This window comes from Entelurus aequoreus, linkage group LG22 (genome assembly GCF_033978785.1).
Source record: "Entelurus aequoreus isolate RoL-2023_Sb linkage group LG22, RoL_Eaeq_v1.1, whole genome shotgun sequence".
NCBI classification, from domain to species: Eukaryota; Metazoa; Chordata; class Actinopteri; order Syngnathiformes; family Syngnathidae; genus Entelurus; species Entelurus aequoreus.
Window position 1 is genome coordinate 25287377 of NC_084752.1, and position 14650 is coordinate 25302026.

Sequence of the window (14650 nt, forward strand, 5' to 3'; positions counted from 1 at the left end):
GGCGTACTTAAAATCCTTAAATTTTCTCAAAAATGGACACTGCGCCTTATAGCCTAATGTACGGTATAATTCTGGTTGTGCTTACTAACCTCGAAGCTATTATATTTGGTACATGGTGTATTGATAAGTGTGACCAGTAATGGACAGTGCGCCTTATAACCCGGTGCGCCAAATGTACGGCATGATTCTGGTTGTGCTTACTAACCTCGAAAGCTATTATATTTGATACATGGTGTAATGTAAGTGTGACCAGTAGATGGCAGTCACACATAAGAGATACGCCAGTAAACAACACCAAAACTTTAAATGTTTAATTGAGAATATAGAACATAACAAACGGCGCTTGAAAATCTGTCAAAATGTTTTAGTACGACTTTGGTAAGCTATGAAGCCGCACCGCTTGATGGATTGTTGGTGCATTAAACATACGAGTATTATTATGGTGTGTGTATAAGTACAGCAAAATGCCACCTATTAGCAGACATTATCTGCCGTTTTGTTTCGCAATATTATGCAAAACCAACTTTTCTTACCTTCTGATACCTGCTGATGTATATTTGGGATGGGAAAAGTTCTGAAAATGTGCACGCGTCCGCCATTGTAGTCGGTGCCAACACCGTAGTCGATACGCTTCTTATTTTTCTCTATCTTCTTGTTATGTGACATTCATCTTCCGCTGTTGCCATTTCTAATATAAAGTAGCGTAAAGTTCTTACTTATATCTGTCAGTAGACTCGCTATCAAAGCGCTAAAAACTGTAGTTCACCCAAGGAACTTTAGTTATCAGAGGGTTCCAGTCGGACGGTTTTTCAGGGGACACATTTCCGGCGTATATGTTGCATTATTGAGCCACAGATGAGGAGATGCTGCTCTGTTATTGATTGAAGTAAAGTCTGAATGTCATTAAAACAGTTAGCTCCATCTTTTGACACTTCTTCCACTCCCGTCCTTGCACGCTACACCGCTACAACAAAGATGACGGGGAGAAGACGCTGCCGAAAGTGAGCCACGTAAATAAGACCGCCCACAAAACGGCGCATCCTGAAGTGACTGTCAGAAAGCGACTTGAAGATGGTCTGTAAAACACAATCTATGCAACATTTTGACCAAAGAACCACCATTACATGTTATGTAGACCAGTGGTCCCCAACCTTTTTGTAACTGCGGACCGGTCAACGCTTGAAAATTCGTCCCACGGACCGGGGGCGGGGTTTGTTTTTTTGTTTTTTGTTTTTTGTCATAAAATAATACAATCATGTGTGCTTACGGACTGTATCCCTGCAGACTGTATTGATCTATATTGATATATAATGTAGGAACCAGAAATATCAATAACAGAAAGAAACAACCCTTTTGTGCGAATGAGTGTGAATGAGTGTAAATGGGGAAGGGAGGTTTTTTTGGGTTGGTGCACTAATTGTAAGTGTATCTTATGTTTTTTATGTTGATTTAATTAAAAAAAAAATATATATATATATATATATATATATTTTCTTTTTTTATATTCTTGTGTGGCCCGGTACCAATCGATCCACGGACCGGTACCGGGCCACAGCCACAAGATAGTGTTTTAAATTTAGAAAAAAAAAAATCATAAAAGGACCCCTTTGATGCGCCTTATAATCCGGTGCGCCTTTTGTATGAAAAAAAACCCTGAATAGACTCGCTCATCGGCAGTGCGCCTTATAATCCGGTGCGCCCTATGGTCTGAAAAATACGGTACTTTTAGATGCTGGTAGTAGGAAGCCACTCAGTATGCAGTGTACATGTTTACTGCAGTCTTATATTTGGTGTCATTATAGGCAAAAAAGTGTGTTGATATGTGTGTGTGTGTGTGTGTAGTGTGTGTGTGTGTCTGTGTGTGTGTGCGTGTGTGTGTGTGGGTGGTCAAACATGGGGCTCAGACACGTTCAAGGACCCCCTGTGTCTCAACTCATCCTGCATGCACTTGTTCATCACTCCTGTCTGCAGCAGCGTAACATAGTTGTGTATTTTTACATATATATATGTTTGGCTTGGGGGGCTTCTGGGCTGTGTTGTCCACACACACACACACACACACACACACACACACACACACACACACACACACACACACACACACACACACACACACACACACACACACACACACACACACACACACACACACACACAGATTAATGGTGCTCAACATAATATGTGCAGTACTGTGCAAAAGCACCGGGCCTCCTCTGAGTTCATGTTTTTAGGAACATTTTGTCACATTAAAATGAGTAATTAGATAAAAAGGGACCGACTAATTTTCATCAGCATTTTTTTAGAGGGGTCCACCCCACAGAAAATGGATTTCACCTCCATCTGTTTGTCGTCCTCCATGAATCAGGAAGTCTCCTAGGAACTAAAAACGGTGCTACTTTAGAGCATCTGTGCTAAATTATGAATAACACCTAATAATTAAAGCCCAACCTACTTACTACCGTTTATGTTAGCATAGGTTTCATTTTAGGATAGAGCTTCAGTATGTAATGAAAGGTGGTCGTTGTCATAATTAACTTGCGAGAGGAGTTGGGGCTTTTGACGTTTGCATTATTTGAAGTATTCCTTCATATTATGAAAAGTATCGGTTATCATTAAAGGGGACGTATGATGGTCTAGATCAGGGGTTTGTCATCCTTTTGACCTCGGGGCCCAACTGTTCCACTACGGAGGGGCCAAGGGCGCACTAAAATATTAACCTTGAATTAGTAATCTTACTCTTCATCTAAATGGTAGTCAATAATTATATTTAACCTACTTACAGTTTAACAGGTTAACAAGCTTGTCAATTAAAATGAAAGCATGTGTTAATCACAAAGATTATTGTCAAGGCTTAGGTCAGGCTGATTACAAAAATAAATACTAATAAGATATACTGTAAAAGAAGGGACTGATAAAAGCTGATGGAAAATATATTTACATACAATTACGCAGTGCTAAAATTTAATTAATAGTAAACAATACTATTTTTTAAATAAACTGTCAATAAAATTTAAAGTGTAAATGAAAATATAAGTTTCACCACTTTAGTTATAATTTTTGCGCTTGAGAAACTTCTACTTCATACGGACCACAGCTGAGGACCATATATTTTTTGGCAGCCCAACAATTGTGCCCTGGCCCTATGGTTAAGAAGCACTGGTCTAGATAATATGTATTGGATATACTTTGGTGTAAATTTAGCATATATTTTGCTCCATAGTCACTTTCATAACCCGTTTTTTGAGTTTGTCTGTAAGATGTTCATTTGTGGAGGCGTTCTCAGATTGCAAATGAAACCACTTCAAAAGTATCATAAGGAAACAAAAAAAATACATTCCAAGCCTGGTCCCCTGGAGAGAGGGTCCAGACTGAGGCCAAGGGAAAAAAAACCTCATATCAAACATCAAAGAAAACAAAGGACAATAAAAGAGCAGAGCTGGCGCAACCAGCCATTTCTGCATACAGGTACAAAAGTAAAACAACAACAACAACAAAAACATACATTGTGGTGGCTTTTGCTGTGTTCAACGCCATCGTCTGCTGAGGTCGGGGGAGCATGGCCAGAGACAGGAGCAGACCCAACAAAGCAACCAAGAGAGCCGACTCCACCCTCATGCATTTATTTTAGGTAGATAGTTATTCTTACATCAGCGAGGCTTGGCACTCGACTTCCTGGCGGCTAGACCACTGCATTTGTACAGAGGCTGCACATGACTCAATTGAGATGACGACAATTGATTATGATCTGGTTACTAGAGACCGTATTCCTATTCGCATGGTGTTAAACACAGGCAATTTACCTGTGTTGCTGCCTGTGGATAATAGCATCGAGATGGGGAAAATAGATTGGTCTAAATAGTCTCGGAAAGATCTAAATGAATATGCCAATCATTCTGATGCTTTGCTGGGCAGGATTAAGGTCCCAAAAGATGCCTTATCCTGTCGGGATGTGAACTGTAAGAATGCACAACACTAGGAATTATGCTCCCTGTATGAAGCCATTGTTGAGGGTCTCAGTACCTCTGTCATAACGGGGGGTTTTACGCAGCTTACTGCGAGGATTGTTTTCCCGGGAAGCAAACGGACGACTCCGGACAAGGCGTGCAGGTAAAAACATGATTTAATCTCAAACTCAAAGTACTACAAAACAAAAAGGCACAACTTAACGAAGGAAACAAAAACTAACACTTAGCGTAAACTATGGACATGAAACAAAAGCTCGCTAACTGTGGCATGAATAAACAAAAACTTACTTGGCAAGGCATGGAACGAGCAGTATGAACAGAGCATGAAACAATCAGCATGAACTATGGCATGAAAATAACAATCGCAAGAATACCAGCATGAGCAGAGCATGAAAAGAACATGTACAGAGCAATGTTGCCAGGCCGACTAACTGGCAACGACAGGCTTAAATAGTCTCTTTGATTAGAGCCAGGTGCGTGTGTCAAATGAGGCAGGTGAAACCAATGAGTCACCATGGTGACCAAACAAGGGAGCGCAAACAGGAACTATGGAGTCTTAAACAGAAAATAACAAAAAACATGATCCAGACCACAGATCATGACAACCTCGAGCAGACGCCTGTATAAATGTAGGACAAAAGTGTGCAATATTAAGCCAGGTTGGAAGGATCATGTAGATGAGCTCCATGCAGAGGCCCCAATTGCTTTTAAAAAATGGGCTGAGGCAGGCAAAAACAGACATGGCCCCTTGTTGGAGAACAAAAAATGCACTAATGCTAGATTTCAACATGCACCTCGCTATATTAAATAAAATAAAAACACTATGAGGTCAGATTCGCTGCAGAAAAAATGATTGCAAAGACTTTTGGAAAGAAATAAGAACTATTAATCATTTCAAAACATCTCTATATTGATGGTGTGACTGGTTCTGAGGAAATAGTACAGTTGTGGCAGAAACAATATAGTGAACTGTTAAACTGCATAAGAAGTCATGTATTTGCAGTGGATGAAGTGGAGTTTAATGATGACGTAACTGTCACTTTGACTGAAATACACGAAGCAATAATGATGTTGAGAGATAATAAGGCCTGGTGGTCTGGATAACATTGCAGCTGAACATACTAAACATGCTAGGAACAAAGTGTAGCCTCTGTTGGCTATACAGCTTTTCTCATCCATGGAGTGCTAACTGTTGTGATAGTACCATACTTGCAGACCATCCCGAATTTTCCAGGAGACTCCTGAATTTCAGTGCCTCTCCCGAAAATCTCCCGGGACAACCATTCTCCCGAATTTCTCCTGATTTCCAGGTGAACAACTATATTGGGGGCGACTGCCTTTAGCGTCCTCTCACCTGATAAGGAGACTATTATATATGTCTCCGTTATCCACAGGTTTATCTATAACCCATAACACGGTGGCCGAATGGATATAGTCACTCATGAACGGTCAGAGAAGCACAAGGCGGCAGCAACGCAGTATTATGGGCCACCTTGCTAAATGGAGACCAGAGGGTGTAACATATGCCGAGACAAAGATGGCTATGCTGATAGCTACGAGCAACATCCCGTTCCCATTTGCGGATGTTTTCAACAAATCCGTGAAGGATATGTTCCCGGATTCAGAGATCGCTCGCCAGTACTCAAATGGCAGAACAAAGGCTACTCAAATAGTGAAAGGTAAGTGTTATTTTTTTTTAAGTAAGCAGCAAGTACAGTAAAGTTAGTAGAACTCTGTTTTAATTACTGTGTATTGTACTATATATATATATATATATATATATATATAAGAAATACTTGAATTTCAGCGAATTCTAGCTATAAATATACTCCTCCCTCCTTAACCCCGCCCCCCGAACCCCGCCCACCCCCCACGCCCCCAATCTCCCGAATTCGGAGGTCTCAAGGTTGGCAAGTATGGCTAGTACCTGTGATCAAAGGTAAAGTTGGAAAGCTAAACAGCTCCGATAATTATAGACCAATAGCCCTGGCAAGTGCCCTGTCCAGAGTGTTCGAGTCAGTTCTACTGAGTAGACCGGAGAAGTACATTTTAACCACTGGTAACCAATTTGGTTTTAAACGTAAGCATGGCACTGACTTATGTATATTTGCACTAAAGGATATTTTAGATAAACATAACAGACACAATTCCACAATGTTTATATGCGTTATTGGTGCTTCTAAAGCAGGGTAGTGCAAAGTGCGGCCCGGGGGCCATTTTTTAACGGCCCCACGGCACATTTTAAAAATACGATTGAAAAAAATAAAAAACATTAAAAGTGGTATTTAAAGAGCAAACAGGTGAAATGTAACAAGAAAATGTAGCAATGTTTACTCTAATCACACAAAGCTGCCATGTAGGCTGTTTCTTTCTTTAAAAAATAATCAATGTCATTATGAATTATTGACCTATTCAAAGCTCCAATTACGTCACATTAAATATGTTGAGATATTTTTTGGGGAAAATGTTGCATATTTTGTGTTTGCCATGTAAAAAAAACGAGCTGTTTTTTTTAAAAGAAGGGCCTAAAACGAACGAACAAAAAACATAAACAACAATAAAACTTATAATTGACAGATAGATCTGAAGTTGATCTCGAGATTATTGTGTTAAAAGTAAACAGTAAAAAAAATATATATATATAATTTATTTTTTAACACTTTACTGAGTGGGACCCTTTTGGATCCCCTACAATTTTAGTGTGATTAGTTTTTAAGTGTCATTGCTCAAAAAATAATAATTAATTAAAATCAATGGTGTTCTGAGTTATTAACCTTTTTAATGCTCCAATTATTATATAATCTCAAATATCCCACTTAAAAGGCCCTGCGAAGAGGTGGCGACTTGTCCAGGGTGTACCCCGCCTTCCGCCCGAATGCAGCTGAGATAGGCTCCAGCGCCCCCCGCAACCCCGAAGGGAATAAGCAGTAGAAAATGGATGGATGGATGGATCCCACTTAAAAAATGTATTGGGTGAAAATATTGCATATTTTGTGTTTTTTTTCAATAAAAAAAAGGGTTTTCTTTGACAAAAAGAGCATACAATTTAAATCTTTAAAACATGTTATTTTGACAGATAGACCTAATGTTGATCTGGAGATTTAAAAACTTGAATAATAACACAAATAATAATACTGAATAATGACACATTTTTTATATTTTTGGGACCAAAACCCTTTGGGGTCCCCGGGATCAAGCCTGAGTGGAGGCCTAAATGTATATTTTTTATACATATATTGTATTGGTTTTTAAAATAAAAAATATCAAAATGGCCCCTGCTAGCTTTGATTTTTCAATGTGCGGCCCTCAGTGGAAAAAGTTTGGACACCCCTGTTCTAAAGCATTCGATAGAGTTAATCATGAAAAGTTATTTTTTAAAGTGTCTAAAAGGGGTGTCCTAGGGTTTTTAAGCAGAATCTTGGTGTATTGGTATTCTCATCAATGAGACAATGAGAGTATGACGGCAGAATATGTTATCAGATTCATTCCATGTGAGCAATGGTGTGCGGGATTTTGTCACCATTCCTTTTTAATATTTATATGAATGATTTGTCTCTGATGTTAAATGCATCTGGTACTGGTTGGAGGATTGGTGACTTAGCCATCACTCACCTTATGTACTCCTGCAGATGATTTGGGCATTTTTAGCTCGTATAGTGCTGGTCTTCAACAGCTTCTGAAAATATGCACCAAGTATGGTAATGATTTTAACATCATATACAATGCTAAGAAGAGCAAGATCATGATAGTTAGAAGTAGAGGAGTCAGCCTTTCCTTACTTCTCTATATCTGGTTCTGCACTTAGTGTGTGCATTGGAATGAAATATATGGTAAATATTATTACCAATTATTACCAAAAATGCAACATTTTCTCGTTACATTTCACCTGTTTGCTCTTTTATACCACTTTTTATGTTTTTTTTGTTTTTTTTTCATCGTATTTTTAGAATGTGCCGTTGAAAAATGACCTGCGGGCCGCACTTTGGACACCCCTGGGTTATATTATACTTGGGGCTGTCAAATTATTATTTTTTATAGTCCGATTAATCACATTTTGGAATCCGGATTAATCACAGGTGATTACTCGCATGATTAAAATTTGCTAAAGAAAAGTTTTTTCGTTGAATGTCATTCAGCAACATTTTACAGTATGAAGGGGATTTGTCGCGATTTACCCGACACGTGAAATGTGAATATTTTTGGGGTGTGCACTATCCACTCTACCCTCCAGTTGGCAGTAGAGTGTTGAATATCTTAAAATGTGTTTTGCGGCAATTCCAACTTCCGCCACAGCGTTAGTTGCTATGTAGAGTGGCGCTTTCCATTATTTTCAGCAGACTGCATTGCAAAATGATTAATTCCCCCCCACCATCCTTTCACAGGAGAGCCACCCAGGCAAATGGGGCAATATGAATCTGGGATGTGAGGATCGATACTGAAATAACGATACTGCTGATAGCAGTTCCTTATGCTCTAATATTGATCTCAAATCAAAATATCGATACTTTCAATACTTCACTCATTTCAGATAATGTATGACATTATCAAGAACACAGTGGAAAGTAACTAAATCATTAAGATCGTGTCAGAATTGGTGTTTCTTAACCATAGGGCCCCCTAAAGAGCCGCTAAAATATACACTATATTGCCAAAAGTATTTGGCCACCCATCCAAATGATCAGAATCAGGTGTCTTAATCACTTGGCCCGGTCACAGGTGTATAAAATCAAGCACTTAGGCATGGAGACTGTTTCTACAAACATTTGTGAAACAATGGGCCGCTCTCAGTGATTTCCAGCGTGGAACTGTCACAGGATGCCACCTGTGCAACAAATCCAGTAGGGAAATTTCCTCGCTCCTAAATATTCCAAAGTCAACTGTCGGCTTTAGTATAAGAAAATGGAAGAGTTTGACAGAGAGGGGTCAGCGGATGATGAAGCGCATAGTGCAAAGAGGTCGCCGACTTTCTGCACAGATGTGCAGAGTGTACAATTTGGTGGAGGAGGAATTATGGTGTTGGGTTGTTTTTCCAGGAGTTGGGCTTGGCCCCTTAGTTCCGGTGAAAGGAACTTTGAATGCTCCAGGATACTGTCAGGTTCAAACACTGATGACATCTAATAAACAGACAAGAAGCAAGGAATCATGCAGAGACAGAGTTCAATTTGGCTCAAATGAGGAGAGACGTTTTTTAGGCTGTAGTCTAGTTACAGATCCAAACTACGCTCTAAAGTCCAGCCCACGTGCTTCCTCTATTTATTTGGGAGGTCCCTGGTTACATCACTGAATATGTCGTTGAGGGAAGGGGGTAATCTCGACAGCCCCAGTTAGACACAATATATGATTATTAATGAAATGCAAATGTGTTGATACTCATGATATCGCCCTGTTTCTGCTCTGTCTGCGTCACGGCACTCGATGTTCCCTAGGCAGTGAGCAGGCCGATTCAGGGTCTGAAAACACTGATACGAGACGACTTGCTTTGCACAGATAGAAAAAATACAACTTCAGCACAATTGATAAAAACTATAGCAACGGCCCTTAAGCATAAGAGTTGTGTGATTATATATACATAATTTTTCTAACAATACCAAAACATTTTGGACAATTCCATGCTCCCAACCTTGTGGGAACAGTTTGGAGCGGGGCCCTTCCTCTTCCAACATGACTGTGCACCAGTGCACAAAGCAAGGTCCATAAAGACATGAATGACAGGAGTCTGGTGTGGATGAACTTGACTGGCCTGCACAGAGTCCTGACCTGAACCCGATAGAACACCTTTGGGATGAATTAGAACGGAGACTGAGAGCCAGGCCTTCTCCACCAACATCAGTGTGTGACCTCATCAATGCGCTTTTGGAAGAATGGTGGAAAATTCCTATGAACACACTCCGCAACCTTGTGGACAGCCTTCCCAGAAGACTTGAAGCTGTAATAGCTGCAAAAGGTGGACCCACATCATATTGAACCCTATGGGTTAGGAATGGCACCTGAAGTGTTGTGTCGAAAGTTCAGTACAAGATCACACTTTTTTAAAGCATGTTGCACACCGCTGTATACTGCCCATCTGTGGTGTGGCTTTAAACGAGCCAGTGTTAAGAAGCTCATAGTGGCTTACAATGACAGCATGAGATTGCTTCTGAGAGCTTCAAGGCGCTGCAGTGCAAGCCAAATGTTTGTCAGTATTGGGGTCCCCACCTGCTCTGCCACGTTACGTCATCTCATGTGCAGGTTCATGTGTAGGGCAGCTGAGTCATTAATGGTCTGACTAGCCCGACTCGCAGTTCTGTCAGATTGTCATCCGGTCTGTGGAACCATTGGCGAGTAAGCCTGTATGCTGGACATTGAATATTGTGTAGTATTTTTTTGAAAATGTTATTTCTGCTTATATTTCTTTTATTTGTGTTTTATCGTGGTATGTTTTTTCTTCCGTGATATGGATCCCCCCCGGGTCTGAAATAAAATGACTATTAAACAATAACACACCTTTTCAGTGTCTCTGTCGGTGTTATAAGAAAAGTATTTGTTGAATACAAAACATTATTGTTACGGTTGGTTTGCATGTTACGCGCAATCTCCCAGGATGCAGACGGAAACTCCGGAGGCAAAATGCAGGTAAGGAGAATGATTTATGGTCCAATAAATCAGACTGGATACAAAAATAAACAAGACAAAAGTGCCTGTAGCTAGTAGTGATGGGTCTGGCAACACAGATGCATCGGCGCATGCGTCGAGCTCATAGAGCGTACCGCTTTTAGAAAGTCACGTGACCAATCATGACCTGTTTCGGTCACGTGACGCCTCCTCTGTGCCCTGTGAGCGGGTCTTTTCTACAGCCGGAGAAATAATAACTAAGAAGAGAAATCGTCTAAGATGTAATACGTTGGAAAAACTTTTTTTTTTTAAATAAAAATGTGTAAAAAAAAAAAAAAAAAAAAATTCCCAGTCCACAAGCATCCTTATTCACAATACGTTCTCTTAGATTTCCATGTTATGATACATGTTCACATTATTTACTGACTGTACCTAAAAAAGATAAAACTATATTTTTATTTAAAAGAAGAAAATAAATAATCCTAAATTAAATACAATGACTTGGTTTATATTATTGTATATACTAGGTCATCAAATCAGTGTCAGTTGAGTCGGTCCATAGGTTGCCTGTAGGGATTTTTAATGTCCAGCAGATGTCAGTATTTAGTGACACAGTATCAATACAGTTTTGCAATGTGTCGAAACGCTTCATGACGCCTCATCAACCCATCACTAGTAGCTAGCGGAATAGCTAACCAGAAAGCGTAGCATGTAAACCGGAGAACAAATGGTAAAGCTTAGCTCAGGAATCAAGAAGATTTAGACGTAACGTGTTGCATGGAAGCAAACAAGGAAACCGGACTGAGTGTGGTGAACAGCGGGAATAAGTAGCTGTAGAGGTTGCCTTCTAGTGCAGGGGTGTCCATAGTGCGGCCCGGGGGCCATTTGCGGCCCGCAGCTAATTGTTTACCGGCCCGCCACACATTCTGCAAAAATTGCAAAATTGATGATATTGCAAAAATTTTAAAAAACATTTGAAAAAAAGTGGAATGAGGTGAAATCTAACAAGAAAAAGTTGCAATGTTGACACAAAGCTGCCATGCAGGCTGTTTTTTTTTCTTTTGTCTTTATTTTTCTTTTTTTTGCCATTGCTAAAAATAAAAAAAAGACTAAAAATCTATGTTGTAATGAATTACTAGTCAAAAAATATCACTTTAAAATGTTATATGTGGAAAAAATATTGCATATATTGTGTGGTTGCCATATAAAAACATCAAAGTTGTATTCGACAAAAGACCATAAAAAAACAAAAATAATAGTTCAAACGCAAAATCGACAGATATATCTGAAGTTAATCTCGTAATTTAAGTGTTAAAAGTTTTTAAAAAAAACTAATAAAAATGTTACACTCTATGAGTGGGGGACCTTTTGGATCCCAAATATATTTAGTAGGATTTTATTTAACTTTTCACTGTGATTACTCAAAAATATGAAATAATTAAAATCAATGGTGTCCTGCATTATTGATCTTTTAAGGCTCTAATTACTAAATACTGCATATTTCAGTTTTACTATAAAAAAACAAAGTTGTCTTTGACAGAAAACCTTTTTTTTTTTTTACTTTATATCAACCTCAAGTTGATATAGAGATTTACTGTAAGCGTTACATTAAAAAAATAAATAATAATTTGACTTATTTTTAACAGTTTAATGACGGAGACCATTTATAGTCCCCGGGAGCCCTAAAGGTTAAAAAAAAAAAAAAAAATCCATATATTTTGTTAAGGTTTGAAAATGAAAAATATCAAAATGGCCCCCGCATGCTTAAATTGTTCCGTGTACGGCCTTCAGTGGAAAAAGTTTGGACACCCCTGCTCTAGTGGGTTCTTCAGACCACCACACACTGCCAGGAATTCAGGGTATAACACTGTTTTATTTCGTTCTCACGAGGTGCGAGCCTTTTGCTTCCCAGGAACAAGTCCTTTCTGCGTCTGCCCAGCAGCACCTCCAACTCCAACTACTCGTCTCATCACGGCTGCTGCTAATAAAGGCGACAGGTGTTTAGATAACAAGGCCCACCTGGGCCATCTACGCACCTGTCGCTGTCTTCGAGGCAGGTCCTGGCAACACCCCGTTCCGCGGCAGGCCCGCAGGCCACGCCCCCCCTCCACAGTAGCTCTCTGATTAGTGCCCAGGAGCAGGTGAGCCTCCCGAACACTAATCAGAGGCAGGTGAAAACAATCTGCGGTCACGGCAACTAAAACACAAACCCAGGGGTGCTCAAAACAGGAAGTGAGGGAATCGAAAACTAAACAAATATGATCCAGGCAGCGGATCATGACAAGTATGGCCGTTAGCGAAGAAAAATCCATAAATTAGCTGCACCGTGGGAAAGAAAATAGCAGTTAATAATCCGGAAAATACGGTATTTATCATTGGATTGTGTTGAATAAAGTCCTGAGAGAACACAACACGACTACATGTATTTGATTTATAGGGGTCATATTATGCAAAACAACCTTTCTTACCTGTTGGCATGGCTGAAATATTAATAAAACAATCTTTCTTCGATCAAAATTAGCCGTTTGGAATTTGAGGAATATGTGACATAGTTTTACATCAGCTAATATATACATCCATCCATACTTATATTAATACATGGATAAATACTTACAGAAATCCATACCTACATACATACATACACTACCGTTCAAAAGTTTGGGGTCACCCAAACAATTTTGTGGAATAGCCTTCATTTCTAAGAACAAGAATACACTGTCGAGTTTCAGATGAAAGTTCTCTTTTTCTGGCCATTTTGAGCGTTTAATTGACCCCACAAATGTGATGCTCCAGAAACTCAATCTGCTCAAAGGAAGGTCAGTTTTGTAGCTTCTGTAATGAGCTAAACTGTTTTTAGGTGTGTGAACATGATTGCACAAGGGTTTTCTAATCATCAATTAGCCTTCTGAGCCAATGAGCAAACACATTGTACCATTAGAACACTAGAGTGATAGTTGCTGGAAATGGGCCTCTATACACCTATGTAGATATTGCACCAAAAACCAGACATTTGCAGCTAGAATAGTCATTTACCACATTAGCAATGTATAGAGTGTATGTCTTTAAAGTTAAGACTAGTTTAAAGTTATCTTCATTGAAAATTACAGTGCTTTTCCTTCAAAAATAAGGACATTTCAATGTGACCCCAAACTTTTGAACGGTAGTGTACAAGGTAGAGGTTTCCCTGGAGAAACCTGCTGAAGTCTGCCATTTTTATTTTACGTAGCGTGCTTGTAGTCCAAACACAAACGTGTTCAGGGTGAGAGCCATAGCCTGAGCTAAAATGCTGTTATTGTTTGGATGAACAAGCACAGGTCACTACACCAACTTCCAGCCTCATCTGAAGACGTAAGAAGACCCTGGTCAAATTTTTAAGTTTCGTGACAATGTACAGGACCCACAGCAAGACACGTAGCAGGACATGAAGCGTGGAGCTTGGCTAAGACACACGTCTCGGTCCGTTAGTGGACACAGAACCCAAAACTACATTTACAGTTCCAGTTGGCAAAGCATTTTTAGCGTAGCGATTTTATTTTGAAGCTGGAAAAGTGTGCGATTGTTTTAAGAAAGTGTCTTTGACATGTTTTAACTTTGGATCGACTGTTTGCAATAAACAAAAAAGTCTCCTTTCGACATCCTGCCGACCGTCTTTCATTTCTGTTGAGCTTTTATGTCATCTTGCTTACTGAATCAGTCACAGTAACAATCTAAATGTTATGTTTTAACTGCCTTAATCGTAATCTGAACACGGAAGTGAAGCACCACCCACCTCTGAACGAAGCTCGCAGCAGGTGTCGCTTCTTACGGCAAAAAAAAAAATTCTTGTCGGTGTGGTGGATGGTCCGAAGCTCAAACTGCAACAAAAGTGAATTTAGTAGAACAGGTTTATTTACCCATAATCAAAAAGTACAAAGTTGGATTGAATTGCCCATGCAGACAGACAACATCCTCCGGAGGACTGGAGAATCAAGCAAATCCCCCATAGCCTTTGTCACTTGCCCATTTTATCTGTTTCCCTCATGCGTCAAGGTCCAGTTGTTTGGGACCTGTTTGTTCTGCAACATCCTTGAATCCCTTAGTCATAATAAACAATC